Raw genomic sequence first — 26,596 nt, 5'->3', positions numbered from 1 at the left:
GAAATCAACATTCGTAAGCATCGCAAATGTTTGCCTCACAGTGACATATGGGCTTTATGGAGCCAGACAAATGAGACGATGTTATGGAATTGCGGAAAAAAATAAACTTCATGCCTAAAGAAGAGCAAGAGAAAAAAATATTTGGTAAAAAGAAAAATATAATAAATGAATAAATAAATAAATAAATAATCTTTATGTAGGCAAAACTATCTTAAAAAAATCAGTCTTTTCATGATAAAAGTTATACTCTAACAAGACTCTAGTCATATTTTTTTCCATGGTAAAATGTCTTAATATTAATGTTTCAAAAGTTAAATTTTGCAATGCATGTGAAGTGTCTTACCCAAGGGCACAATTAGAATGCAGACTCGCTGGTTACTGGACAACCTGCTCTACCTCTTGAGCCACGGCTGCAACAACTCACTGTGGGTGATAAACTGGCCTGACACCAGACAGTGAAAGTTATCATCTTTTATTCCCCCCACAATACAACAATTTGTGCTTTTTGCGCCATGATTGAATACTCAAAGCCAGCTATTGTCAAAGATGCAAAAAAATTCTCAAAGCCATATCACCATCCCCATATTTTCGTATTGACGCACTAGTAGCTCCAGAATAGACGTCAATTTGAAATTCAGTCAGCATGCGACGGACAATCAATACCTTTATCGTGTCGTCCGCGTCTTTTGGCAACCGCAAACCTCACTCCTCGTTTCTTTTTTGTTACACACACTTGAGCGCTCCAATTTGAATTTTTTAATAACGCTGTCCAAGACAGACGAGCGCTCCCTTTTGAAAAGGGCCTATTGGAGGATTTACAAGGCATTTACATTCCCAGGGAGAATGGACGCCGCCTCGCTCTCCTTTGAGAGGGAAGGACGGCGGCGGGATGAAATTGCGCGTAAATGAATGGCGGGGGTCACACACCTCGGCGTAATGTTAATGAGGAGCGGTTGTGGAGAATCCGCGAGGATTCGAGGGGATTCTAAATGAGCCGCACTCGACCAGCAACGAGAACTTCTGTTTACTGGATCCCCTCCGGTAAAACCAGATGCTGTATCTTAAGTACAATGCAGCTAACTATTCGAACTGCTTTGTCTTCACATTCGTATCTGCATACACAGCTGCAGAAATAGTGGAATTAAAAGTCCACACACCCCTATTCAAATGCCAGGTTTTTGTAATCTTGGGAAAATGAGACAAGTTAAGTAGTTTCAAAACTCATTCCACCATTAATGTGACCAATCACTTTGAAAGAAAAAAATAATTAATTATTCACCTTTAACTGGGGCCTTGGTGGAGTGAATTATGAACAGTTCCAAATATCAGCCTTCTGCTGAACAGTAAAAAATGTCAAGAAAACAAAACAGAACGGCTGAACTTTATTTATGACGACAAAATGTATGCGCTGACTCCCATTTAACATATATATATATATATATATATATATATATATATATATATATATATATATATATATATATATATATAAGGGCGGCACGGTAGTCGAGTGGTTAGCACGTCCGCTTCCCAGTTCTGAGGTCTCCGGTTCGAGTCCAGGCTCGGACCTTCCTGGGTGGAGTTTGCATGTTCTCCCCGTGCCCGCGTGGGTCTTCTCCGGGTACTCCGGTCTCCTCCCACATTCCAAAGACATGCATGGCAGGTTAATCGGGCGCTCCGAATTGTCCCTAGGTGTGCGTGTGAGTGTGGATGGTTGTTTGTCTCTGTGTGCCCTGCGATTGGTTGGCAACCAGTCCAGGGTGTCCCCCGCCTACTGCCCAGAGCCAGCTGAGATAGGCGCCAGCAGCCCCCGCGACCCTTGTGAGGAATAAGCGGTCAAGAAAATGGATGGATGGATGGATATATATATATATATATATATATATATAGTTTCAATGTGTGACTCAGCTGCATCCCCAGTGTTAAGAGAATGTGCATACTTGCACAACCAAATCATCTCAGTTGTTTGCTGTTACTTCTGCTCTCAAAAAGATTTCAGATGTTGATTGATATGTACAGGTTGCAGGTCATATTGATGGTGGAAAGAGTTTTGAAATGATTTGTCCTGCTCTCACTTTTTTATATCACTAAATTCTGGCATTTCAACAAGGGTGTGTACACTTTTTATATCCACTGTGCAATATGCAGTATTTCCTTCTCATCTACTTATAGACTGTTGATAGTTGTGTAGTTTTTTTTTCAATGCAATGTTGAAGACTAGTCTTGCTATTCACAGTGATTCCTGTAATCTGTATACAGTACACGGCATAGCATTTATCCATATAGTAGTCAATTGACTACTGATAGTAAACATTGTTTACACTATTATTTAGGCATGCACGATAATATCAGTGGCTGATAATTATCGGCAATTTTCGACCAATTTGACGTCAAATTGCCAGATAAACCAGATAATCGAGAAATCTGCCGATAATTATCGGCAATTTGATTTCATACAGATAAACCAGATAATAAAGAAATCCAGCAATAATTATGGATGTGCCACGTTGATCCATCTGTTGTAGTTGTGGCTCATATCAATAAAATTCAGCTTCATGGTGTTTTACATACATTGAAACATTATGCAAAGTTTATACAATGTGTCAATGTATTTGTTAGACTTATAGTAGGACTCAAAAGCATATTTGTATTCAAATTAATTTTGCAAACAATTATCTGCTTACTGATCGGTTATCGACATCGGCACCTCTAAATTATTGGTTTATCGGTATCGGTTGAAAATAGCATTAACGTGCATCCCTACTATTAATTGAAAATATTTTTCCAAATATAATGAATGGTGCTGACTATTCTTGGGACTGTTCTAATTTAGATCAGTACATATTCTGTACATATTAGGACTGAACAATTATCAAAATTAAATTAACATCAATTTTCAAATTGCAAATGTTGAAAATTAAAAAACAAAACTGCTTCATTCACCATTTGTGTAAACATCAGCGAATGATATTCAAATTGATTCTCATATTGCACTTTGTAAAAGATGTATGGAGGCTATATGGATCCTTTGGCCGGGTGAGTCACTGACGGATGATGTCATCTAGTGGCGCCTAAGTAAAAACGCCAGCCCTGAGTTCCCGCCAGTTGGGATGCTGACTTCGAAAGAGAAGGACGCGACTTGAAGAAAATAAACGACGAGCTCTGTCGAGAACCCGAACTTTGGCGTGGATGTCCGTTTTTGCCTCATCTGTTCTTTCAACCGTACTGAGCTGAAACTTTACAACTTTTCCGAAAATTAAGAACGTAATAGACCAGCAAATGAAAAATCAAATTTTATAAAAGTGTTGGTAAATAGAGTGCATTTATATAACATTTCATCATATGTTTACAAAGCCAAATTCACTTGTCTCATTCAAACATCAGAATCTAGCTTACACTGTGCGTGGACACAGCATAGGCCTATCGAAATTTTTCTTCTTAGTTTAAAAACAACTTACTGTAATTTCCAAGATCCCGTACCCTGGCCATGAGCAGAACCAAGGATGGTTTTTTTTCTCGTTTTGGTACCATTTTAAATCCATCAACATCGTGTTGCGCTAGCCTCTTCCTAGCTAGCGCTAAGCTAATTCGTTTCTCAGGTTGGGCATCCAACTTTGCATTGATATATCGCTAGCTGGTCAATACTGACTGACTGCTTAACAGTTCAATGTAATGCTCATTAGTCAGCCAAACATTCCCATACACACATAATTACTTCCAGTCATTCGTTGGTAGGTAGCACGTACGTAGCTTTCACGCATTTGTAATCTATGATATGTGACATCACACTTAGGTGCACGTACATTCTTCCCTGACGACAATATGTTATGACCCAATCTAACTGAATTCTGATATGGAGCAATTTTGATTATTTTTCAAAACTCATTCAGCCCTAGTAACGGTACATATAGTATCCATACTGTTTGCCAGTCACCGCATCTTATGTATAGATGTATTATTCATGTCCTGATCCCATATACACTGCTGCTGAATTGCGCAACCTTTCGGCTTCCACTGCATCAAAATGTGTGGCGCAATGAAAGGTAAACAAAGGCCTGTGTGTGTGTGGACAACAGGTTTGCACTTTATCTGTCATTGTTAGCGTTAAAATGGAGCGAGCATCCCAGGTAATGGGGCTGCATCCAGATGTTAATCTACAAAAGCGCACCCACCGCGCGAGCTTACACGACATACACGCGCCTCAGCGCCGGGTTGTTTACTCTGAAGGACGACCTGGTCCAAAATGTCACGTCGCATCTCGCTCACAAGCGGCGGGAGGTAGCGACATGTCACCGCGAGTCGTTTGATCAGCGCTTGACGAACGTGCAGTAGGGCCGCCGTGACCTTCTCCACAGCTTCTTGTGGCTATCAGCACTCGGCGCAGGCGCTAAGCCCAACCCACCCTCTACAACCCACTATGTCACCTTAAGAATATTGAATGTTGGTGACATATGAGGATCAAATAAGTCTCTTGTCTCCACTCAGGTGAGGCCATGGTTCACAATCGCTGCATATTGATTTTTTCAGAGTGTACTTGATGATGAATTTGCCCTTGCCGTCATTTTTACTCGTCCGTATTTGTTTACCCTCCAGGAAAGCAAGCCATATACCTGGTAAACATCATCTTATCGGATTTGCCGAGTGTTTAATTAAAATCCGTCCAATTTCAGAGTAGGCTCGTCGTCACGCACATGAAGTTTGCTCAATCGCACACCTTGTGGAGAGGAGTTCTTACAGTTTGGCGTTTTCCACCAAGTCAATGAACTTCGCCACATGCAAACATGACAGAGATGATAAGTCAAATATTTAAGTTTATCTGTCAAGCGTATGTGCTTCCAGTTTTGTAACAGTGGAGCAATTTTGTATTTGAAAGACCCCTTAAAATGTCAAAAATGGATGCTTTAAGCCAAAATGGTAAACTTCTTGTCTCTTTTCAGGAAATTCTTCTTGACTTTTTTTCTGGGTCTACTCATATTAAAAATTAACCTGGCAATAGCCAAAGGGAGTTCTTCATAATAAAAATCTTGGACTGCTCCATTGTGATTTGCTCGGGAAAGGCAGGACATTCTATACAATACTTCGAGCTGATTGGACGATGCAGTATTGTGCACGTCTGTTTTGACCAATCACGGCCACAGATGAATATGTCGTCTACGTTCTCCTCGAAGGGGGGGGGGGGGGGGGGGGGCACAAATATCTTTACCAGCTAAAAATGTACGAATCGCCTCTCACTGTTCAACATTCAACAAGGAAACGGTGAGTAATTTTGCAGAACAAAATCAATTGCAGCAATTCATTCGTCCATTTAAGGTTTGTTTGCCCCCGACGTCGGCGCTTCCTGGTTTCATCACAGCTGCATATCACGCCCCAAACACAATGTCGCTGTGTGATTGGTCCATCAGTGGAAATCAACGATCTCGGTACAAGATGTATTCCCCGGAGTTTGGGAACTCACAAATACCGCGAGAATTCAGCTTGCAGAGCAAGGTTAGATAGACGTGACGTGACAAATATATTTTATGTTGCTAAGTGAAACTGGATTTGGAGGAAGAGTTTACAAACTACTCAGACAAATTCGACAAAGTAAGTTCTCTCAAACAAGATGGCCACTTCCAACTAAAATGGCAGACTTCCTGTCTCTTTTTGGAAATATCTTCTTGACACTTTTTTTTCTGGACATGACTTGACAGCTAAATTTTACGTTGCTTGGTGAAACTGGCTTTGGAGGCAGAGTTTAAAAACAAGTTCTACAAAAGCCAATTTTCCAAAATGGCCACTCTCAAACAAAATGGCGGTATTCTTGCGGTATTCTTTTCTACCATGGCATTTTGAGACCGGTATGTGGCTCTACTCATGACAGTCTTGCCTACCAAGTTTCACATTGCGAGGTGAAAATGCCTTCTGGGGTTGAATTTTCCAAATATTCCAGGGGAATGATATTGATGCTTGACGAAGTTGTCGTTAGCAAGAACAAGCAAGCAAGAGCAAGTTTGCAAATTTTGGTGAGAGGTTTTTCGTTACGGCAGTCCTCAAAATGTACTTTGATGAAACTAAGAAGAGGCAAAGTGAAACATTTCGTTTCACGTGCTCCCTTCTTGGCAAGGTAAGCAGTAAATTGTACACATTTCACATTAATTCATTGAATTATGAATTGATTAGCTTTGATATAAGTTAATTAAACATCATGAGGTCCTCTTCCTCATGGCTAAGGAGAAATGGGAGGAGCTTGAAAAGATTGTGGCCACATGACCCCACATGTGTTCTGTTGGATTGATGCAGGAGGTGTTTCACATTGCCCCTAAAGTAGAAACAAACGGTTTTCTATCATTTAAAAACACCTAGAAATGAACATGTCCCGATAATGGCCGCTGTGATACAAAATGAAAGACTTCCTGTGTGGGTGTGGGTTCTTGCGTCACATTTATGGGTCGACTCTTGACAGACATCTCTCGCAGGTTTCATGTTGCTAAGTGAAATTGGCTCCGGGCGCTGAGTTTTCAATGAACTGCACAGGCAAAGAGACGTAATTATGTTTAAAAAAAATACATTTTTTCATCAATGGTCGCTATCTATTACATTAATTGGGGTAACTCATGAGCTAATTAAATGCCGTTCATTATGAACAGAAGGAAGAGTAGCGGTAGTTCAAAGACAACAATTATGCTTCACAGTGCCACCCCCTCCTTCCTCTTCTTGAGAAAATGCAAATTAGGATGAGTAAGTTGTAGGTTGACCCATGAGTCAAACTCGCACATACGCTCGACGACTGAAGAGGCCGGCAGCTTTGAAGAGAAGCTCGAGGAAGCAATGTCAAAAAAAAAAAAAAAACACGGCATATGCAGCAGCAGAAACAGCAGCCATTGGCCCGTTGCCTTGGTTACGGGCGGCTGGACATCTCCAGGGTATTCACCTCGGACACAAGAAGACTGAAGACGCGTACTACAAGCAAACTGTTCATTGATATGTAGCTCGTTCATCATTGAAATGTGGAGAGAAAAATAAGGTTTAAAAAAAAAAAAGACCCTGTAATTTCCCTCCCAAACAAGTTAGTCACGTGTGCTTGAACTTAATGAATATCTTTTGATCATCTGTGGTGGATCATTAACTGTTGCATAAGCAGTCTATCAGGGCCTCAGCATGCAGATGAGTGATGTCACATCGGCATTGATGACATTGCAATAAAAAAAAAAAAAAGGTGCCTTGAGATAAAATATTAATTGGTTCCATGACCATAATCACAAATAATCTTTTACTATTGAAATATTGAAATAAATGGAAATGCCATTAATTCATTCCAGCTGAAAATAAACAAAATTTGAGTGCTTGTGTCTTTTATTAAGGAGAAATCTGAGACTGCAATGCACTTTAAACAATGGAGTAGCTTTATTTGCATGAACTGTAAATAATTAAACAGTTTTGGCATCATGATTTTGTGCTGCAATTCATTTCAATGAGCTGCTCCTTCTTTTTTTTTTTTTTTTTTTTTTTTAAGAGCTCAGAATTGTTCATTCGGTAGTCTTACCGATTCAACGTCTTATCATCATTGCTCTTTTTTTTTTTTTTTTTTTTTTTGTGTGTGTGCGCGTGCGTTTGCGTGTGTGCGTTTGCGTGCGTGCGTTTGCGTGCGTGCGTTTGAGTGCGCGTGCGTGTGCGTGCAAATACGTATAAATTTATACTCATTAATTCACCTAAAGCCTTATAAATATCCCATTACCCTTCGCCTTAACCAGGTACTTCAGAATCTTGCCAGAGTCGTGAAGTTTAAATGGTCAGGAGACCAGAGAAAAGGTCAGAAAAAAATAAAGAGAAAAGAAAGATAAATCAAAGTGAAATCCAGCACCGACCAAACACTTCCTGCCTTCCCCATGATTACAAAATCAAAGTCTTACGCCAACCCCGGAAGCCTCTAAATTCCAGCAAATTTAGCGAGATCTCAAGAGACCAGAGGAAAAACTAAAGAGAGGAAGGAGGGAAGGATCGATAAGGCAGAGTGAGATCCATAGAAGCCAGTACATCCAATCCATCAAAGTGAAATCCAGCACCAACAAAACCCCTCCTGCGTGGTTACAAAACCAGAGTCTTATGCCAACCCCAGAAGCCTCAAACTTCCAATAAATTGAGATCTCAAGTGACCAGAGGAAAAACTAAAAAGAGGAAGGAGGGAAGGATAGATAAAGCAAAGTGAGATCCACAGACACCAGCACCCACTGATTCAAGGGGCTGTGGGAGGGAGAGGCTACTTCTGTTGAGTTTCAGTAGATGCTGGTGCGACGGATCTGGCATGCATAAGGACCACCACCAAAGAAAGAAAGCCGTCAACCGCGGTCCAGCAAAGCGAGCACCGCCCCCCCCCCCCCCTCCCCCCCCACTCCCGAAATCCCCAGGCCGCGGCAGCACCAAGGCCACCCCCAAGCCACCCGAGCGGACACCGGTCGGCGAGCCGACCCAGACGCCCGGAACACCCCCGCCCCAGCCCCGGCCCACACCCCCGAGCCCAAGGCCGCAGAACGAGGCCCAGCGGGCCCCCACAGCGCCCCACCGGTCCCCAGCCCCCATCCCCCCACGACGCCCCCGCACCCCACCCAAACCCGCCACCCACCACGACCCAGGCCCCACCACCCCCGGCCCCCAAACCCCCGAACACACCCCGACCCCCAACACCCAACCCCCCACCGACCCATACCTCCACCCCCCCAAACAAGCCGCCCCCCCCCCCCCCCCCCCGACGACCGCCAACCCCCCCGCGAACCCGGCCCCCCGCGAGCCCCCCCCACCCCCGGAAACCGGCACCGGGCAGCAGCGCAGAGAGGGAAAACGTGCCCACCCCACCTCCAGCCGTGCGAGAGTAGCACAGCGGCGGGAGGGGGGAAGCAGAGGAGGAAGCACCAGGGGAAAAGGCGGAGTACCAGAACACCGAGCCCGGTGGGGAGAGGCCCCGGTCGTCACGCCAGCTGCTCCTTCTGGTGTTCCTGGCTTAGCCACCGGGGGCAGCATAATACCGTATGCCGCACCAAACGAAGAACAACAGTACTTTTTTTTTTTTTTTTTTGATAGTAAACTCAAATTTTGTCAAGTTTGGTTTTGTGAAGTGAGCTGAATTGAGCTCACTGCCATCATACAGTGCTCATATCTCAAGTTTGCGCTCGCAAATCAAAGCGAAAAATCGACCTAGCGTATCTTGAAAAACTTGTAAGTCGATTGACTCGTATCACAAATGGTCCAAGCCACGCTGGTGAAATCACAACGTCATACAATTCACAATTTATGTGACGGCTCTTATCGCCAGCTATTTATGATAACTGCCATCTTGCACAATAGAAATAATCAAAATAACTAGAAATAATTACGAGTACAAATAAAAAAAAAAAAAAAAAAGGTCCATGCCACATACAAGTTTGCCTGCTTTTTTTCACGTCATATAACTATAATCTTGATGGTTTCTCTTGCTAGCTATTCATGATAGCTATCAACTTGCACAATAGTCATAAACAGAAAGACTAGAAATAATTAGTAGTCAAAACAAAAACAGTTTATAGTAGGCTGTGTACATACATGTAACGATTAATGTGATAGCTCCTGTACAATAGAAATAAACACAATGAAGAGAAACAATCCACATAAAAAACAATCCACATAAAAAACACATGCTCACCCAGTTGTCATATGATTAATTATGATAACTCGCAATAGAAATACAGAAAGAAAATAAATAATCCACATAGTTAAAAAAAAAAAGATCACAGCACACCTAAAAATGTGAATTTTAATCATATAATTAATTCAATCACTCATCTTGCCAGTTATTCATTATAACCTCAATGTTGCACAATAGAAATTAACACAACTAGAATTATCCACATAGTCATAGAAATCCAATGCACACTCAGTCATATCATATGAGTAATATGATTGATCAGCTACTCATAACCGCTGCCTTGCTCGATTACGTAGAATTGAACACAACTAGAAATAATCCACACTTCTGACCCTCTGTACCGCCACATGAATTTATCCTAACCCTGCTGATGTTTAATAGAATCAGCGCACGTAAAACCTCTTTAGATCTTTTTCTGGGAATTTATTTATTTATTTATTTTAACAAACGAACCGCAATTGTCGCGTCTCGCCTGGAGATGAATGCGTCTGAAGTCGACGGCGTGCGCGAAACGACTGCAGAGGCGAGCGGGCCTTTAACTGCTTTTCGGTCGTCGGAGGAAGATTTCACAGGAGCAGATGGCGGAACGAGGGAATAACAACATAGTTGGGGAGGAAGATGAGGGAGAAAACGGGAACAGTGCCACGTTAGCGGCGAGGGAGGAGGCGCATCGTCTTAACCGACTTTGTTTGATATTTGCAGTTTTGGCGCGGGGGTGCCTAATAAAAGCTTTCATTAACTATTGAAGACGTGGCCTCACTTGGCTCCGCCGTCTATGGGCGGGTGGTGCTAAAAGGAAGTGATAGGCCTATATAAAAACTTGCAAAGCTATGCAAAAAGGTAATTCAACTGCAGTCTGGAGCAATTCAGAGTAAATATTGATTGAATGACATGTCAAAAATATTTCGAGTGTTATCACAAGTCATCCTTCCCCATTGAAATGAATGGAAACGTCATTAATCTGTTCCAGCCTCCCCCAAAAAATTGTCCTGAAAAATAGTACTTTATGATATTGTGCTTTGTAACAACATACAGTAGATAATTAACATAATTTAATAACAACAGTTTGTAATTCATTCGGCTGTACTTCTGGTGTGACCACCTCTACCATCAGGAGGCAGTGTAATACAGCTGTGCAAACATAAACGAAGAATAATACTTCCTGTATGTTATTCAGTAAGATGCTTAAATGTTAGTCATATTTCCATAGAGGATGAAAATAGATGCCTATGAGTATTTTTATCAACTTTCTACACGTTTTGCTCCTCCTTTTGTGTTTAAATAAATCAATCGCTTAAAGGGACTATTAATGCTAACCGTTAGCATGTCAATGGCAGCTATAGTTTCTATTATGTTAGCATTAAGCTAGTGAGTTATTCTTAAGGCAACTTTGTTTTAAATACACATCATCTGCTTTGTTTTATGTTTAGTTTGACAGTAAATTTCATCTGGAAGTGCCATTAAACAGACTGAAACTGTTTTGTTTCGTTGATTTCTTCACTATTTTCCAAAGTGCTGCTTATTGTGAAATGAGATGAGTTGAGTAACAGTTCCCTGCCATCATATAGAGCTTGTATCTCAATGTGGTGCTCATAAGTCAAAGCAAAAAAAATCAAAAATAGACCAATGATGGCTTGTTTCAAAAAATTGAAAGTCTTGTATCTCAAGGCAACACTGTAAATCAATTTATTTTAGCTTCTTTTAAAAAATGAGATACCGATCCTCCATAATAGAAGGTTGAACCATTGGTTCAGATGCCATTTAAGATAAGATGTACAAGCAAGTTGTCACCGTCCATCACATATTTTTTCATTTTCATTGTTTATTTGTATTTATAAGGGACAATACTCATTAATGAACACTAATACGCGAGCTGTGTAAATATGCCAAAATTAGCATAAAGCTAATTTACATTATTTTGTAGTCCCTTGGCATATAAAATAGACAACACATATAAACAAGTAAGAAAATCCTTCAATATGGAAATACAGAAAAATGTCCGCCATAACTCTTCTAAATTTACCGAGTGCCCACCATCGTTTAGTGGTTTAATAACGCTTAATGTTCATTTATGTGATATACTCAAATTAAACGTATAAATGTGCTCAGATGGCTACAGAAGAGTTGCGCAAATTGTGATTGAGCTAAACAGTTTTTTTGCTGTGACCAGCCAATCAAAAGACGGAAAATTGCTGCTTATTGTGTGTTGGTTGGTCAATTTTTTATTTGATTGTTATTTTTTGGCTTTGTGTTGTGATTTGTGGTAGAAGCGACATTCATCTACACTTTTCAGACCGTTATTGACTGCGACACACAAATCCAAAATGAAAACTCTCACAAGGTGCACCGAGGACATGCTAATGAGGAAAAGCAGTATAGGAAAGTGGATGAATACAAGAATTTGACTATTTGAATGACCTCAAACAGCTTTCGCTTGCATTTATCCAAAAAGGGAATAAAAAAAGAAAAGAAAGAAAGAAAAGAAGCCTATTTTTTTAGCGGAAAAAGTTTGGGAAACACTGCTTTACCCTGCAGGGAATACATGAAACACAGGTCCATTCAGGTGCGTATGCGTGTGTGTGCGGGTACTCTCCCGACACACATGCGAATGCTGTAGGCTGAAGCGTACTTTCACTGACCTTTCATCTGCACTAGCAAAACACACACAAACACCCACGCACACACACTGACTTTTAATTGCTCATTCATGCGTAAGTCTGCGTGTGTGTATGCGTGTTCACAGCCATTATATCGTCACTCACTATAACTCAGCAGCATGTTGTGCATCCGCGCTGTGGTGAGTAATATCGGCGAGGCCGCGGGCACGCCGGTCCAAATGACGCGAGGCCTTCCAACGACGGCTTGTGCAATAAACGGAGCTAATTACTGTTGTCTGAAGCGGCGGGTCGGACGGGCGGCCTGGTGGCGAGGGAGGAAAAGGTCAGCGGACCCCGAAGATGACAGCGGCCTTTGTGCGTGCATCACTGCATGAAGCGTGCATGAAACAGATAAATAAACACTCCAAAAGTTCTGAGGACTCTCTATGGTCCAATGGAATTCCCCGTAGGAAGGGTTATTAATAGATTCAAACTGTGGCCTTTGTAAAACCATGTCATCATGGGAAACAGTAGCACCACCTTGCACGATTGAAATCAACCCAAGGTTAAATTTGTCAAGTACAACAAACTGCCTTTATTTTAGAAATTATGTTTATGTATATTTGTATTTTGTATATATATATATATATATATATAGTATATATATATATATATATATATATAGTATATATATATATATATATATATATATATATATATATATATATATATATATATATATATATAGTAAATATATATTATATTTGTATATTTCTCAAGTCAAATCTAGAAAGGCTCTTTTTTTTTTAATATATATATATATATTTTTTTGTACTCGAGTAGTTCCCGATACCAAGTTCATGATCATAAAGGGCAGCCAACACTGGTATCTACCTTGAAATATGGTCAGGTATCGGCCCATCTCTGATCGTAAGTCAGTAAATTTGTCTTCATTTCATTTTTAAGAAAATCTGACTCTATTCTTAATTTCACTGTTAAAAATGCACTTCTAATTAAGTGGCACAAGCAGGTGTTGTTTTTGTGCTAAGCAGGGTGGTTGGTATCTGCTTTAACTATCCATCCATCCATCCATTTTCTTGACCGCTTATTCCTCACAAGGGTCGCGGGGGGTGCTGGCGCCTATCTCAGCTGACTCTGGGCAGGAGGCGGGGGACACCCTGGACTGGTTGCCAGCCAATCGCAGTGCTTTAACTATTTATTATTTATTATTTTAAAAGTAAGTAATCAGTAAATTAACTAAATTAAGGTTCTAAGTTACTTCAATAGTTCTTTCATGATGGTTATTAAGTGATTGTTGCTCTCGCGATTATAATATGTAATATACGGTAATATAATATGCTAGTGTGTGACCAAACATGTCGTGGACAGTGTTGCCATGGTTACATACAAACATATATTATTTCACAAGAAGAGCAATTTCATGGTAATCTTGCACACTAGAAATTAACTGAACTCAACTTTATTTATAAAGCACTTTAGAACGAGCATTGTTGCATACAAAGTGCTGCACATGGCCAAGAAATATAAAATTAATATTAATAAATTAGTAACAAGAAGTAGGTAAGTGAATAAGTAAATAAAATAAATTTATAACGCAAAATACAGCCGACACCCTAAAGTACCGAAACGACTCTAAGCGTGATAGAAAATGGATGTATGGGGTAGAAATAATACACACAAAAACAAAAAAAATAAATTAATAAATACAATAGTCCATAGGTGGTATGCTTCTGTGTTGTTGCCCATCAATCAATACCTCACGTCAGATTACCGGCCATGTTCTTCACTCTCCTCACAGTGAAGCTATAAAGGCTCTAATGACAAACTCAACATGGAGCTATGGGGAGAAATAGCCGGCAACTGGCTGGAGGATTGGAAGTCTATAGTGGAGCAAATTACCCCTGCGGCGATGGCAACTATAGGCCAGTAATTGATGTTGCCGAGCAGCTGCCAGAAGAGGTAGCAGGCACGTAGACCAGACCCCCCCTCTCCTCTTAATAGACCCCGCCAGGGGGTCACAGCCTCAGACCTGATCGGCACTCCATTGTCTCCTGCAACACACTTTGGAAGTGGACGTTAGCCTCTGGACTCACCTGTACAGCAGGATTGGTCCTCCTCCTTCACTTCGTGTTGACAGTATGAACAGGCTGGAGATGATCATTTTCTTTGTCACGAGTGTCAAAGGGGGAAAAAGTAGTTACCCTCCTGAACTGTACTGGTAGGTGAAAAGAGGGATTTAGTCTTCCGTTGTAAACGTTTTTAAGGGCTAAGGCCATTTGAACTGTGCAGGACTTCAGCATTATTGTGGATTTTGTTTCTCTGTGGATTATTTCTAGTAGTTGTTTATTGTGCAAGGTGGCTGCTAAGCTAGCCTTTGAGAAAAAGGATTGTATTTAGGCTCTGTAGATAATTTAGAATCATTTGGGCTTTATTTTTGTGAATGGTGCAAATCATGGGCGGTAGAGGCCGGTTGGTAATTTCAGAGATGGCTGGTGGATCTGACAGGGAGGGCTGCACCACTGTGGGAGTGTTTACAGCATTTTACTCACCGCCAATTAAAGTGACACCTTCCATTCCCTCTGAATGGAATGCAATCACACTCTCGCATGACCATATGGCATCATTCTCTGTGGATGATGCGTAATCGCAGAGATCGGTGTGGGAGTGGAGCATTGTTAATGCTTTGGCCATGTTGTGACAATAGACAATGTGAACAGATGTGCTTAAATACAGAATAAGCTGTAAATAACCGCCAGTGACTTAAATATCCTCCTGACTACCAGGAAAAAAAATATTGTCCAATCATGTTTATTTTGATATTCCCCAATCTTTGTGAAGTAACTGGAATACTGCAAAAGAAATTTTTGAAAAAAAAAAAAAAACGTTTTTATTTTTAAGCGATGATGTGTCCACTACAGAGGAAATTTTTTCAACTTAAATGCTAGGCTCAAATCCAGTTAAAACAATTCAAACAATACTTTAATGTGTTCTTAAGAGTCTCATAGAAAACATGATAACATTTAAAGCCTAAATTTGTTCAATAAAAAGTCTTATACACTTATTTTTCCTCTTCCCTAAAAAGTGCTTGCACTGAGGGAAGCCATTTTCTTTTATGGTGCAATCAAAGGTAGTAAAGCCCCACCCCTACACATTTGGTATCATTGGAAAGCTCTGAATGTCCTTATAGAGAACAAAAGGAGTTAATTCAATCATATCCACTGGTTTAAAAAGGTCCACTACAGAGGACAAATTTGAATTGCTGGTAGTCAGGAGGATATGTCCACGTATGTGTCTACCTGCGCCCCGATCAAACTCAACAAAATAGCATTCCATCTTTACCCTGCACCAAGCCTTAGACGTGGTCTGAGCAGGCATAAGATTAGATTGATTTTATCTGCGACCAAATTGTGAATCCGCCAGGCGTATCCCCTAGAACACGCCCTCTTGGCACAAACCAGCCCGCCAAATTGGCAAACACGTGCTGCAAGCATTGCGCTTGCATGAAAATCAGAATCCACTGGCATTTGCACTCTGCCGCAGATGTGCTGCCTCAGGAAATGGAGCTCATTGTGTTTATTTCAATTTGTAGTTTGTTACCATGAGTAACTGGTGAACGGAGGAATAGCATTTATTATTAGATCGTAAATTGTGCACACATTGAGCTTTTGGCTAATCTGGGCCAGCCAACAACAAAAAAGTCTGTGGACATCTGACAGTGAATATGTAGGCAAATTCACTGTTGCCAGGATGCCGCGGGGACCTACATGAGAGGACAGTTTTTCTTGTTAGAAATTGTTTAGCAACTCCACTGGATTCATTTGAGGGTAAAAAGTCGGGCTACGAGCCAACAAAGTCGAGATAGCAAATGATCAGAATGATGGCCAGACTTCATATTTGTTGCCGCAGGGGGCCTGGAAAAGAAGGGATAATAATCTGCTATTTGTGAGAAGATATTCGTGTTGTAACATTGAGCCTTAAAGTATAACATATCTTAGAGTGACCAGACGTCCCGTTTATCCGGAACGGTCCATTTCAGCCTTGTGTCCTGGGTAACAGCAGATAACGCCAGCCCCATTGTTTTAATTACGCAGGTCCATACCTGACAGTATGCTGCTATCCTATGAAATAAGATAAAAAATAATAAATGAAGCAAAATTACGGCAAGGTACATCTACTGGAGGTCAAAAAATAAAAAAACTATTTACCACTATCCGCCATTTTGGTTGTTTACTTTCACCTCGCTTTCAGGTCGGAACTGGGAAAAAACAACTCGGATATATCGGATATATCCTCAAATGCAGCATAAGTACTTCCTGCTTCCGTGTCTAAGAATCATGGGAAATGTAGTCCTGCTAGCTTAATGATGTAGTTGGCGGTTAGACCCAACGCAAGCTGAGCTTTTCTTTCAGCATATTGCCAATGTTACAATGAGAGAAGGAAACATCACAGCCAGCTTCTAATAGCTGCCGAGACCGAGCAAGGTAAGATAATGGTGAAGGCGTTGTCTTATTTACAGCTGTTGAACTGACAACCAAGAGTAATTTAGCATTAGCTAAAGTAATAACACAACCTGATTGACTAGCGATTAAATTTGCTATAAAAGGATCCTGGTGAGAATTTATTGTGTATTTCATTTATAGCGTTTACAACACTTTGTGTGGCGCTGCCGCCGTTCAGAAATGCTAAATGAGCTAATGCTAACACAACACAACGTGAAGGACGTTTGGTCCACTTAGTATTATAAGGCGCTAAAATTAGATTCTCTGGGGTGATATTGGCAAGGACAGAGACACCTTCCTCCTCATTACAAGCCAATGTAGGATTACCATGTTTTTCAAGCATGTTATACCTATTTCCGTTTCAAGCCCCAATTACATCTTGTGTTTCTCTGTGGGCCAAACAAGACAACAAAGCCTGTTCAAGGGGCATGATAACTAAATGAAATAAAGATAGGAATAGGAAGTTTAGGTTGATGACCCATTGCCTTCAGAGTCCATATGGCGAATAGGAGGCAATGAGACTTGTTTGACCTCTTTGTGGTTTTTTGGGGGGGCCTCTTCAACCGCCCTACTGAGCGCAACGCTGCACCCTAATCCCAGAGTGCTACGGGAACGCTTTCAGTTTTAATTAGTCACTGTCACAGTGTTGCGGAGGCGGCGTGGGGGTCAACGGTAATTTGCTTGTTTTCATACGGAGGGATGTGGGTCACGGCAGAATGAGTCCAACATCCTACTGTGGGCATTGGAGATTCCTGGCAGGGTCCCAGGTAGGCTGGAGACAGGCCACCATCTCTCGCTCGCCTCCCTGAAAATAACAAGCTTCTTGGGGGGCATGTCTGGGAAAGGGAGAGAATGAGGCAGCCGTGCCAAGATGCAAAAACCTGGAGCACCACAGTGCCAAAGCAAACCGGGAAGGATCTCGGTCGAGAGTACCGCGGAGGACGGAGAGACGGTGTCCAGATGGTCAGCTCAGTGGCTCTCCATAAATTATTGATCGACTTCGTCCATTTTTATGGCACCCGAGGCGTAAAACTTTTATTCATGAGACCAACACATGAGGGAGGGGAGCGTTCTTCAGGAACACTTGTTCTTTTTGCACAAAATTGTCATGCCATTATTGTAAATTACACACGAGGACGCGATGATTGCGCACGAGGCCCTCCAGACAGTGAAGAGCCTGGATGAGTGAGGTTGGAAGGCATGGGGGATAATAAAATACAGAACATTAATTGAGACAATAGAGGAGTTTTGGGGTAGAGAGAATTTTGCAAACGAGCACTAATATTATAAGGAACTTAGAGAACTGTGCTATTAGTAAAACAAATTAAAAAAAGAAAGAAAGAAAACACGCATGATTAAGCACCTGAGGATATATTGGTCTTTTACCTTCTTTTGATGTTCTGTTGTACAGGTGTGCTTTATTGTGTCAGCAGTAGCACACTACAACCATATTATAAAAACCTATTAAAAACAGCTACAACCAAAAATGAATCATGCTCAGCGAGGTCTTTTGTACATCCAAGGTCCAAGTCTTGAGAGAAGTGCCACAAACGCCGGGTTTGCGTGGGAGATGGTGGAGGCAAGAAGTGGAAGATCCAAATGCAGGAGGCAGGGAGACAAAAATGTATCTTTAAAAAAACAAAAAAAACATAACGTATTTGTTTTCAAAAATGAAAAATACAAACAACAAATGTGGAATCATCAAAAACTGGAAATAAACTCAACACAATAGGAAACAAGGCATGACTTGGGAAAACATGACGTCAAAATATGACAGCAAAAACAATAACACTGGGAAACTATTTGGGGAAAAAAATCTGATGAATGAGATTTTTATGCTGCAAATAACATTGGCAACACGTCAGGTTTTTTTTTTCCTCTAAGCGTCTCTTTCGATAAGCAAAATTCTATTGATTAGTTGTAGTAAGACTGTAGTAAGAAGAGCTATTTGCCATTGGACTCATCTTCAAGCTAACTATCAATACCTGCAAACAGAAAGCTAGCATAGTAGGAATTCAGAGGAATTAAGACATTGGGCATAAAGTTTTAAGTTCTATTTCTTTTCATGCCGTTTTATTTTTTAGTTGTCAAAGCTTGTAAGTATTCCATTTTAGTGTTTTATTATCATTTTGTGGCGGTGTGGCTTAGTGGTAGGGTGGTCGTCTCCCAACCCAACGGTTGTGAAATCGAGCCGCAATCCTGATGGTCATGTTCAAGTGTGCCTGAGCAAGACACTGGACTCTACTTGATCCCAGGGGTCCTGCCAGCGGCTCCACTAGTTTATGAATGCGTGTGTGAATGTCTGAATGTGACACATCGTAAAGTGCTTTGAGCACCATGTGGTGTAGAAAGCACTACAAGTTCAGTCTATTTACTATTTTTAAGGTAATGGCGACACTATAGTTCAGAAACGAAGATCAGTTTTGGATTCCACACCCAAAAATTTGTTAAAATCAGCTGTCAGACATAACTCAGCAAAAATACAGTTCCCCAATGACACAGATTGAAGGAAGGCAGGGAACTAAATACAAGCAATTTGACAAGATAACAAGGTGCACCCGGACACATGTGGCTGTGATTGACACAAGGGACCAGCCTGACAAAACAGGTGGAAACAAAAACCTAATGAGCAAGATGATATAGAGGCCCCGTTCACACGAAAGCCCATTTCAGTGTAGTCGCACAAGTTTCTTACCGTTTGGGCAGTTCGTCCACACGGCGGCTCGGTTTCGGAGCTTGAAACCGATCACTTTTCGGGGAAAGATTTCAGAACGCTCCAATGTCGACACCAGATGCAGGATAGCTACTCCTCCGGTGACTGCGCACAACCCGCCAGTCTGTCAATAACCCTGGCAGATAGCCGTGTCGTCATCGTTTTCGCAACCTCCTTAGCTTGTTTATGCTTTTACAGCAAAATGTTTTGCGTGTTGTGTCCATCTCACTGATCTGTATATATTACTGGATAGCCAATAGCCCATACACGCCCGTGCAAGACGTTGAAGCCACGGGGCAGCCATCTTACTCCTCCCATCTCGCGAGCAGATTACTGTTTAAACTACCTCAATATTAGATTTGGCGGAGGAATCTTTTGTTGAATTACAGTTATAATTCTTTAATTAAAAATATACAAGTTTTCGCCTGTAAACATCATTAACTCATTCACTCCCAGCCATTTTCACAGAAGCAATCCCGTTCGCTCCCGGCTGTTTTACTGGATTTTGACTGATTTTGCAAGGCCCACAGAATGTTGTGTTCGATTGCTATAAAGGCATGGAACCTATCAAAATAAAGATTAAAGTCTCTTCTTTCATCAGGGAAAAAAAAGTATGTTTCCATCTGTTTCCGTTTTGCAGCAATTAGCATTAGAAGAGAGCTAAGTTTCATCAGTTTTTAAAAAACTATTTAAAATTGTAAGTAATTGAGCTTTTTTTCTACATGGCCCTGGTTGATCTCCTTTGCTCTGCTGCCACATCCTGGCCGTTTGTGTAATAACTACCATTTCTGCAACCGTTCTTTGCAGTTGAGAGGCATCAAAGCCTTCTGTATGCTCTAGCATAAAAAAACAAAAACAAAAAACACACGTATAAATACGTCTTTGGGACACTTAGAACATTAAAAAAACATATTTATACGTTATTGGGAGCAAATGAGTTAAGCATATAATCATACATGTATTTAAGGCAAGTTGTAAAATGTCTGAAGTCCTCTTGTTTATGTTTAACAAATGTAAAACATCATAAATCAGGCTGTTTCGACTAAGTACTGTCTTAAATGTTCTCTAATTTCAGTACTGTTAATGTATACGATCGTATGCTCAGAAATGTTTCTTGGGAGGAGTAATATGGCGGACTCGCGGCTATTCAGATCAGTGGTTCGTAATCTGCGCTGATTCTTCTTCTACGCTTTCCGTCAACTTCCTGTGGCAGCGTTACAGCGCCCCTCCAGACTTGGCATATATATTGCAGCTGGTAAACATCCTAGGCATCTTCTTTTGGACACTCGCATGTCTTGAGACGGTTCTGCCTGGACAAGGATTGTTTGAGGAACGAAGGACCAGAAAAAAGGAAAACATGACAATACATGAAAATAAACTAAATCTAATCAAAACAAAACCAACAAGATTCGACTCCTGTACAACTTGAAAACTCTCCTTGTAGAGCACCCAAACAACACGTCACTTTGAATTACTCATCCTCTGGCACACATGGAAGAGGTGTGCATGATTGGTCATTCATTATGACTGACGCGGTACACAACAGAAGTACACAGACCAGCCTGAAATAGTTTACAGTCAAAATAGTCCGGTGCCTTTCCAAGCACATCCAAACGCAATGTACAGGCCACTAATGACTTCACCTCAACAACAAAGTCCTAATTACAAACGATACAAACTCAACAGGCGAGGGAGCACAACTTGAAGAAAAGTAATAACCATATAGGAACTTTCCAAAGCCTAATTGAAACCACCGCCGCGGCACAGGCAACACTTTATATTGCAAATTGCCCTTTAGTGCTCAACTCCAACTTTTCTCCCCCAACATAACTCAACTTTTTCAATGGATTGTTTAAGGGTTTCTTATTATTCCATCAGTGCCAACAAGTTCCTGGATCAATTTGAGAGCTGAAAAGTGACGACGACGACGACGATGCGAGCCTCTAATAAAGTCGGCACTCCCATCCAAGTCAGAGGCATTTGCCAAAAGCTCAGAAAGCGCCTACTCGCCATCTCGCAGTCCGATGCCAGCGTTTAACATCCTTCTAATTACTGCTCTTCCTCTTATTTCAAGCCAAACATCTTTTATACTCCTCCTCCCCTCGGATTCTTTTCGTTTCAAGTTTGGCGTTAAATCAGTTTCAAATTTGATGACATGGGTACGTCAACCATCCATGCAGGGATTTTCTATACCGCCTATCCCCCTCGGGGTTACGGGGAAGAACGAGACTGCCAGGCCGGGGTACCTCCTGTGCAAGATGGCTTGTCAATCACAGGACTGTCATGTAGAGCGTGTGTTTACATGTCGGCATCCGCTGGAAATGTGACGACAAGGTCGTGGCATTCAGTTGAAAGAAGAACATGTCTTGAACAACGTCGGAGCCTTCAGTTAAAACACCCTGACGATGTCTCGGCATTCTGTCGGAACAAGAAGACAATGCCTCAGCATCTGTTTGAAAAACAAGTACAGTACAATGTCTCAGCACTAAGTTGAAACAAGCAGACAATGTCAGCGTTCTATCGGAACTAAGCAATGTCTCAACGTTTGGTTTAAACATGAAGACCATGTCTTAGCAATCATTTGAAAGGTGAAAACAATCCTTCCGCATGCTGTTTGAACAATAGGACATCTAAGCCTTCAATTGAAACTCGGGAACAGTGGCTCAGTAACCAGTTGAAACATGAAAACGAAGACGACAATGTTCCAGCAGAAAAAGTTCAGCATCTGTTTGAAACACATTGAAACACAAAGATGAGGTTCCAGTACTGAGTTGAAGCAAGGACAGATTATCTAAACAAGAAGACACTGCCCAAGAGACAACGTCTCATAATTTGGTTGAACTTTGAGACAATGACTCAGCACTACGTCAAAACAGGACAACACGATCTCCGCATTTATATGAAGACCACATCCCTCATTCAAGTGCAATACAAACAAGCCAATGTCTTAGCATTCGGTGCCTACACACAGCCAATGTATCCGGCTCATCTGTAACCCCGAGCGAAAAATCAGAGGCAGCAAAGCCGTTGGTTCTCTCCTCAAATCATCATTAGCGCGCTTAATTCTCCCTCGCGGTGTACCTAACCTCATTGGTGATAGCCCCCTCCCCACCACACCCCTACTGTCTGTCGCTTTTGGCCGCCCTCCGTAGAGGCGGGTTTCCATGGAAACAGACCTGTCGGGGCCCAGCCGTCGGAGCCAGACCCGGCCTGGCCGGAGAGAAAGCAGCTGGTGACCTGGCTGATGTCGCATCAGCCGGACATGGTGTGCTGCCACGATGAAAAAATGTAAAATAAACCATTTGTTTCCACAACGCCAAAGTAAACTCTATTTAACTGCCTAAGTAAGTGTAATTCCCACCTCTTTCGCCACACAAATTGCAATTTCGAGGCTACAAAGAAAAATTGCATCGCCTCAGGAAGCAGGTATATTTGTAAAAGCAAACCACCGGGCGGTAATGATACCTTTACTTCTGAAGCTTCCAATTGAGGTTTCCATTTAATGAGCGTGATCACGTACATTGTTGTTGACATAATGTCGTGCTTGAAAATATGTTCTGGAGCTTCGCTACTTCAATACGCTACCAAGCTGGTTTTATAGTCTCATGTGCATTTTTGTAGCATTTTGTACAAAATTAACTGTGCGAAGGAATGTTATACTTCATTCAACTGCCTTTTCCTAGCAATGACTTTCTTCATGCTGCTGATTGGCTAAAAATATGCTAATATAAAGAGCCACCTACTGTTTTGACATCTTAATTAAGAATTCTGCATTATTTTGTACAGGGAAAAAACTATAATGGACTGTCTGACTGGAACGTTTAAAATGATGCACCCTTTTACTGCAAGTGCTTACTTCAGGCTTCTGATTATCTTCAATGATTGGAAGAGCTAGAATATTGGCATTTGATTGAGAGGCACTTTAATTAAAAAATTAGTATGGAAAAACCTCATGACGACCAGTTAAGATATTCCAGCCACCAGCGGCTTTAAGCATATGGCTTAAACATAGTTTAGTATAGGCATAAGAAAGCTGCAGACGAAGATTTTTCCAGGTTGTAGCTATGATAATTGATCGACATTTATGGGGGCGTGGTTTCAGCACATTTACTAGACACACCCACAGTGTATGAGATTGGTGAGAGTAGCCACATGTGGATAGTATTCTGCAATTAATGTGCTTTTCCCCAAAATGACTTGTTAAGGCTGCTAACTGGCAAAAATGACTTCAAGGTTAAATGTTGTACCAATGCCAATTGCTTTGGTATGCACATTATAGCCTGTATATGCATTTTAATAACAAAATGTAGTAGAATTTTGTACACACACAAAAAGTAATCTATGCGCATGTTCAGAAAAATGACTTTCTTCAGTTTTTTTGATTGGCTAAAAATCAATGTATGCTGAAGAAATGATGCAGATCAAACCACACTAGAGTGTCCTCTGTGATGCATTTCCACAAACTCACGCGTACAAGTGAAGTCTGTGGGTGCCTTGCTCTAATAATGCTACACGCAGTGCCTGAGTGCCGCAACAGCGTATGGTGCACGCAAGCCTGCATCGATCGATGCCGATTGTTTGCAGACGCCGGCGGCTGCATCGGAGCTCCCGCGAGCTTCGTCTTCATCACAAACAGCAGGCGAGAAATACCCAATGTGATGCCGACACCGTGTCCATCGCCTCAAAAACAGAGTCCAAACATTCATCTGTGGAAAACGCGTACCGCGGAACACAATCTGCTCCAGGATGTGCGTCAATAACAGTTTGTTCAGATTTGGAAAACAATTTTTTTTTTTTTTTTTTTACAAGATTATTCCGTACAAAATGTCATCAATTGGAACGACTTCAATATTGTAGCTATGCCTTTTCCCCAGAAATATAGCGCCACCTGCTGCAAATATGTGATGACAAACGACATTTTGAAACAATTTGGAACAAAAACATATTCACTGTTTGAACTGTTGAAATAGACACCTGGAAAATAATTGTTTTCTGATTTTACTTTTTTTGTTTGGTATTTGCTAATTGCTAATTGGCCAGCATATTAATTTTGATGACAACAATTGAATCGGATTTAGACTGCTGGGATTTCTACAGAGGGTTTAGTTCGATCAAAGCGCCTTTCCCAGAAATTATTTTCTTCAGGCTTCTCATTGGCTAACACAACGTAAGAGTTTTGGGGTTGTAGCGCCACCTGTGGCTTTTAGTGTGTACAAGAAATACATAAAATAAAAAATAAAAATAAAAAGATGTAATTTTGAAATGGCTGAAATTTTACATTAAAAATTTGTAGTTTTATGCATAAAAGTAAATAAAAAAAAAACAATGTCAGAATTAAATGGTTAAAAAGTTAGAAAAATCATGCTGAAATGTTTTGCAAAAAAAAAAAAAACATTCAAAATATGTTGTTTTTAACTTTTCCACAAATATAAAAAAAAAATTGAGGTAAAAAAGTCACAAGCTGTCAAAAATACCCATTAATCATAAATAATGTACGGTAACTGAAACGCTTTGCAAGAAAAATCACAGTTACAAAGAAAAAAAAAAACATGCTTGGGGGAAAAAGGTCAGAATTTTACGCATTTTACAATACAAATAAGTCTTTTAACAAAATTTCCTTGAGCCTTTTTATTGGCTAAAATGACTTTACTATAAGGTTCAATTATATATAAACATTTCAATAACGAGAATAGTTTGATTTTGTACAAAATTAAACAGGTTTTGGAGCTGCTTGTGTGCCTTTTTTTCTGAAATGACTTACTTCAGTCTTTTGATTGGCTAACATTAAAGGCGCAGTCTGCCGGATTCACTCAGGAAAATGCACTGTTTAAATACAGGATGTACACACTTTAACTTTCTCTCAGTCTACACATCTGTGTTCATGTTAATCTTTTGTGGTGATTTCATCCTAAACCCCCACCTCCCCAGCCTGTATTTTGCCATTTTATGTTTGTTTTGTAAACAGCTGGACGTTTCTGTGGAAAGACAGTATTTACAACCCTACAGCCAATCGCAGAACGGGGGGGCAAACGGGGCCGGGCGAACGTGTCAGCTGCGTGACGTCACTCCCGCAGCAATTTGAAAGCAAGCACGGATTTTTTTTTTTCTTCACTCACACATTCACACACGTGAGCTTCTGTAGTGAGTGAGTGAAAAAAAATATAATAATCCATGCGTGATTTCAAATTGCCGCGGGACTGACGTCACGCAGCCGACACTTTCGCCCGGCCCCGTTTGCGACACGCCACCCCCCGCTCTGCGATTGGCTGGAGGGTTGTAAACACTGTCTTTCCACAGAAACGTCCCGCTGTTTACAAAACCAACACAAAATGGCAAAATACAGGCTGGGGAGGTGGGGGTTTAGGATGAAATCACCACAAAAGATTAACATGAACACAGATGTGTAGACTGAGAGAAAGTTAAAGTGTGTACATCCTGTATTTAAAAAGTGCATTTTCCTGAGTGAATCCGGCAGACAGTCCCTTTAAGGGTAAGGTGTTATAGCGCCATCTGTGTCATTTGGCACTTGACAGCATGTATCGTAATGTAGACGCATTTATTGCATTGTTGTTGTTGTTGTTGTTGTTGTTGTTTTTTTTTTTTATATCCATGATGTTAATGTGGTAAAACCAAAACCATCATTTGGACAAATTTCATGTGTATGTGGGTGGAGGTGTCCGTGGGCAACTTGAAACTTCTTTTATTCCGCAAGTTTGAACAACTTTCAGAGACAATAAAAATATATAATTTACTCGTATTCCTCACTGTTACTCCAAAACATTTCATTAAAATGCACAAAAGTTCCTTAACATTGAAAGCGGCAAGATGAGCATCCAAAGGTGGACTGTGGTGCAACGAGTGAGTGACGCGAGTGGTGAATAAAACATCAAGTCAAGCAGAAACAGGTGGTAATGTGTGGACAGATTGAGTGGAGTGGAAATGTGTGGGAGAAGTGTGCCCTACTGGATTCCTGCCAGGCAATCTTTCTGACAGCCAAGTTGTCATCACCAAAACAATTACCATGGTCTGGCATCAGTTACATTCGTTGGCGGCTTGGAAAGTGTCTTTGATGTTTACAAAACGTGTTATAGTCATTGGGGGCTCATAAATT

At 41.1% G+C, this 26,596-nt stretch overlaps 1 long non-coding RNA gene across 1 annotated transcript in view; it reads left to right on the top strand.

The window, feature by feature from the left end:
* LOC144020444 (uncharacterized) overlaps window positions 1-26,596 on the top strand; it is a 63,177-nt gene that overhangs the window by 25,246 nt on the left and 11,335 nt on the right. The window lies entirely within an intron of this gene.

The sequence above is a fragment of the Festucalex cinctus genome, chromosome 1 (genome assembly GCF_051991245.1).
Source record: "Festucalex cinctus isolate MCC-2025b chromosome 1, RoL_Fcin_1.0, whole genome shotgun sequence".
Taxonomy (NCBI): domain Eukaryota; kingdom Metazoa; phylum Chordata; class Actinopteri; order Syngnathiformes; family Syngnathidae; genus Festucalex; species Festucalex cinctus.
This window is presented reverse-complemented; position numbering and strand designations above follow the sequence as displayed.